Raw genomic sequence first — 5,884 nt, 5'->3', positions numbered from 1 at the left:
CCTGAAGTATTACCAGGTGGAGTAAATGTTTTTGGTGTTGATAACGGCTGTAAAATACTTCCAAGAAGAAGATCGAAAAAAGCCAACAGTAAGACATGTAATTTATTAATTTATAAGAAACATTACGCGCTGATAAAAAAATTGAATGGACTGGCGAGTAAACGGTTTAACAGACACCGAGAAAATAAGTATTTTTGCCATCGTTGCTTGTGGGGTTTTAAGGATGAATAGCTTCTCCAAAGACATAATAATTACTGTATTCATCACAAGCGTATAACATTGCCAGGTGTAAAAGTTAAAATACTGAAATTTACAAATCATCGTTAAAGTTCGTAAGTCCCTTCACAATCGTGTATGGTTTCGAGTCCATTCAGGGGTTAATTCCAGAAGAAATTAATAATGTAGGATCGCGAATAACCGTGCATACTCACAAGCACATTCCAGTGTCTGTTGTTTAAAAAGTAAGTTGTATGGTTGATCCTGAGTTATCAGAACCCGTTCGATCATATCGGCGTACAAGCAAATATGAAGAAAATCCAGCTGTTTGGTTGATGAAAAATCTTTTCATGGAAGCAGATAAAATCCTTAAATGTCTCTCAAATCCTGTTCAGATGAATTCATTAACGCAGAAGACATGATAAGATTATGAAACAGCGTCTTGTGGTCACATTTGTGAAGAACGATTTTTACCTGGTGATGTAGATGAATTTAAAGTTCGTGATCATTGTCATATAACTGGAGAATACAGAGGAGCAGCTCTTAATAGTTGTAACGTAAACTTTCATGCAGTGAAAATTATTCCTTGTGTAGCTAATAATTTCAAAAGCTACGATGGACATTTTATTATATCAGATTTAGGTCATCCTGATATTGTAAGATTGTGTGATGGGTGTAAAATAGAAGGTATTTTAAGCAGTGCTGAGAAATTTATTTCTCTGACAGTTGGGAAATTGCAATTCATCGATAGTTAGCAGTTTATGAACTCTTCTCTGGACTCACTTGTAAAAAACTGTAAGGATTTTCCATCACTGACGAGACATTTCGGCACGCAAGTGGAGTTGATGAAACAGAAAGGCATCTTTTCTTATGAGTATCTCGATAGTTTCGAGCGCCTTAATGAAACATTACTACCAAGCCATGAGAACATTTATTCATCACTGTAGGTTGAAAACGTAACAGATGATAAATATGATCACGCTCATAGAGTCTGGAACGAATTCAGGTGGAATACTATCGGTGATTATCTAGATTTATACTTGACTCAGGACGTATTATTGCTCGATGATATATTCCAGAGTTTTCACAAAACAAGCTGGTATTTCTCGTCACCAGGTTAAACCCGGGATGAACTGTTTAAGCTTACTAAAGCGAAATTAGAACTGGTAACTGACTTTGATATGTATCGTTTTATCGAGAAAGGAATTCGTGGCTAAATCAACGTCGTGATTTAAAAAAAAAAACAAAATGCCTTCGCTAATAATAAATACCTACCTGATTATGATTCCACTAAACCAACTAAGTATATTCTGTATTTAATAAAACAACCTGTATAGATCGGCGATGTCAGAACGAATGCCAGCTGGTTGTATTGGATAGGAATCCGTAAGTATTTTTCTTGAAATTATAAAAGATGTAACTGCAGATCTTTCCAATTCAAATTTTACTTATTTTGTTGAAGTTGACACAGAATATCCTGAATCATTACATGATTTACACAATGATTATCCTTTCATGGCTGAAAAATGATAATACCGGATTCCTCATAATCGAAAGAACAGTTAGCATCGCGTCGAGGAAAATCGTGTTCGGTAAAAAACAATAGTACCGAATTTGATGAGTAAACGAAATTATATTTGTTATTACAGTTTAATAAAACAAGCAGTTGATAACGGTTTGATTGTCACAAGAATTCATCAAGTCATAAAATTAAAAATTTCACGGTGGATGGCGGATTATATTAAATTTAATATCGACATGCGAACTATAGAAAAACCAGATTTTGAGAAAGACTTTTTTAAGCTGATGAATAATTCATTGTTTGGAAAAGGATGGAGAATATTCGTAACAGAGTTGATATTGAAATCGTTAATAATATGAAACGACGCAGCAAATTCGTTGCTTCAGAAAAGTTTGCTCAAAATGATATATATCTGTGAAAATCTTGTTATGGTTAAACATATAAAATGAATTTAGTTCTTGATAAAACAATCAATGTAGGTGGGTCTGTGCTGGAAATCTCAAAGTGGTTGATGTATGACGTTCACTACAGATTTGTAAAAACTAAATGGCCAAGTGCATGATTGTTGTTCATGGACGCTGATTCTCTCGTATGAGATTAATGGATCTGATTGCACTAACAATGATGTCTATCAAGATATTTACAACAACAGAGAGGAATTTGATCTATCAGATGTTTCAAAAGATAAAGGATTTCATGACTTGACAAATAAAAATGTAATTGGTAAGATGAAAGACGGATGTTGTTTCGAATCGATTATTGAATTTGAAGGATTACGTAACAAGATGAATCCGGTGCTGTCTTTAAATACCAAGAAAAGCATGATGAAAGCAATAGGTGTTAAAACAGCTGTGCTTAACAAGATATTTTACTCACGAATTGTTCCGTCAAGTGTTATTTGATGAAGAAAAAGATCACATTGCTGAGATGATAAATATATAATCAGACAAGCATCTGATCAAGTCGGATAGAATTCGTAAACAAGGACTGACTAAATGTGATGATACAATATTTTGTATCGACGGTATAAACACGTTCGTGTTAGGTCATTATACGACACGTTTGTAAACGACATTGTAGCTATTTAAGTAGTAGGTTTAAAGGGGGATTCCCAAGCGCTAGTAAATATCAATTGAACAAGCTTTTTTGTTTTTAGTGTATAAAACAATTAGTTGCTTTTAGAGGTGTTTTTACATGGAACGGATACTATCTTTTCCAAAGCAATTTATATAGGTGGTGGGACACTAAACAAGTCAACATAGAAGGCTTTTAGGACGAACTAAAGAATGTTTAATGGAAACATGGAAATGCGCTCATAACCCCCTTTATGCCTACTACTGAAAGTCACAGGACAAAAAGTCACACATACACATGGGACAGAATGTTACAGGACAAAAAGGCACACGTGCACATGGGACAGAATGGCACAGGATAAAAAGTCACACATACACATGGGACAGAATGTCACAGGATAAAAAGTCACACATACACATGGGACAGAATGTCACAGGATAAAAACCAAAAGCACACAATACCATGAGAGAGAAAGTTTTGTCAAGCAATGATGCACCGAACCAGACTTGTACAGAATGTATATCAGCTGTCCTTAGGCCCCTTCATAGGTTGTGAGAGGTCCCGGGCTACTAGGAGGTTTTCAATCCCGTAGGCCCTGTTTAAATTGAAATTTGGAAATGAATCGAATGCCAAAAGAAGCCCATATAATTTACTTTTTAAAGATTTAAAGGACAACTATATACAAAACGAAACATATATTTTTTTCTTCAGAGTTGTTTATGTAAAAATAAAACACTGTTCTAGTCCCTTTTAAGGTTGAGGCCGCTGATTGGGACTGACAGTGCTGATTGTATTTCGGCTAGAAAAAAACATTCTCCGGTTTCTTCATGTTGTTGGTTTGAATATTCGACTGACAAGGAATATAGCCAAGAATAATCAGACAAATCATGTATTAACTATTGAAATTAAATCATTAATGAACTTTTCCACTGGTAGTGACAGTTACAACAAGATGATTATTTTCTTAGTACTATGCATGTTCATATTTCGTTGTTGGAAATTGTTGTGAAATATGTTGAATTTTTAAAACAAAATGATACGGCTGATATTTTGTTTATTATATTAATTTTCTCAAAGAAGAAGTTACAATTAATTAAATCGTGTAATATAAAACATACAACATTACAAAATTCAAGTGTGACTTGATGTACTATGTCTTTCCACTCTCCATTCCAAGGCTGAAATTGCAACTAGCGTTGGAAGTGACGTCTTCGTGATAAAGGTTTTGTTGCAGTTGGGTACATTTAGCGTGTAATTTGAAATGATTTCATCATTTGCTATTAATAAAATATTACATAACTTATCATTTTCATAATTTAATACTGGATGCACTACAAAGTCGCGCTTATTATAAAATGCCTAAATAAGTTCGATTAGATAATTCTTCATATCACCCCCTGCCTGCCCCCTCCCTCTTTCTCACATGGCATATTGTTATGCGAATATTTCAAAATCATTGAAGAGATAAACTTTAATCTACCACACCTGTGAATCTGTAGTGTTGTGTGTATTGTGTATTTGCGTTTGTGTCCATTTGGCATTTAATCTGACGATAAGATATCACGGTGTTATGACTCTATGGTCTTAAAAAAAGTAACAAAGAAAAAACAAAAGCAACAAATTTAGTCGAATTAAACAAATAATTTTTTCCGAGAATACGCAGTGAAACTTTAAAAGGAACTTAAAGTATTGTGAATTAAATCCCAAATAGCTCTAAGCATTATATTACGAATTAAAAATGTAGATTGTTCTGAATGAATTCTGGTATTAAATTGCTGATGTGCTAATAATCTCAGATGAGATGATGTGCCTGTCGTCTTGATGTTTCACAAAGATTTAATTTGGAATGTCCTTGAATGAATTCATAATAAACCCAAAAATAGTGATATAGTCAAAATGTCAATAAGCACTTGTTAATTCCAATGAATAATTTAAATACACAAATTCTCTCAAATTATAATTGAACACAAAAAGACTGGTTCCACTAGAAAGATGTTAAAATATTTATAAATAAGTCTGTTGATCACAATCTTTATATAGAAGCCTAATACACAATTAGAGAACAAGGATGTTGGTAATTTTTCCATCAAATTTGAGAACGATGTCCGGTATGTTTAGTTAAATTTTAATGACCAAACAGGCAAACATCAGGTTGACCATGGTTTTTACCAAGAGATAAAGCAATGTCCAGAAATCATTTCCAAGTAAACATGCTGTTTACAAATGACCATTAACTTAAAACATAATCTACAATCATAAACAACACTTAGTCATGTAATAGGTTGTTTTCACATTCTTCAATCTATAAGCATTCACTAAGTGAAACACAAGATGTAGATATACATAACAATGGTCATGAAGAAAATGTATTCATGTATTTTTGTGTGCTGTCCTGCATTGCACACTTCTTTATCTGCAATGCAGACGTGGACGTTGAGATCAAGTTTGTTTGTCAGTTAATCCACATTATCGTACTGCTAAAATCTCGAGTATTGATGAGATCCAGTTTGTTTGTCAGTTAATCCACATTATCGTACTGCTAAAATCTCGAGTATTGATGAGATTCAGTTTGTTTGTCAGTTAATCCACATTATCGTACTGCTAATCTTGAGTATTGATGAGATCCAGTTTGTTTGTCAGTTAATCCACATTATCGTACTGCTAAAATCTTGAGTATTGATGAGATCCAGTTTGTTTGTCAGTTAATCCACATTATCGTACTGCTAAAATCTTGAGTATTGGAAAAGACACGGGCATTTACTCTTTAAAATACAAAGTGATACATAAAATATAATTGTGTCTACTTTGCTACCTTAACCTCCGAGGAATTGTTCTCGAATTACAAATCGTCACACATTTTCACCCCACATTATCTTTGGGATCCCTCTCACAATTTTTAAGGTTATTGAAGTGCGGGAAACTTCCAGCTGGTTGTTGAAGTTGTCACCTTTCCATTAGTTTCATTTTCTTTGTGTTGTTTCGGCCAAACCCGTTAGTGCATTAGTTGTTTTTATATGATAGAAACAATTTAATCAAGTATCAACTAATCACATTTTATTTCTTTCCTTTTTA

This window comes from Sinohyriopsis cumingii, chromosome 12, assembly GCF_028554795.1.
Source record: "Sinohyriopsis cumingii isolate HCF-2022 chromosome 12, ASM2855479v2, whole genome shotgun sequence".
Classification (NCBI taxonomy): Eukaryota; Metazoa; Mollusca; class Bivalvia; order Unionida; family Unionidae; genus Sinohyriopsis; species Sinohyriopsis cumingii.
This window is presented reverse-complemented; position numbering follows the sequence as displayed.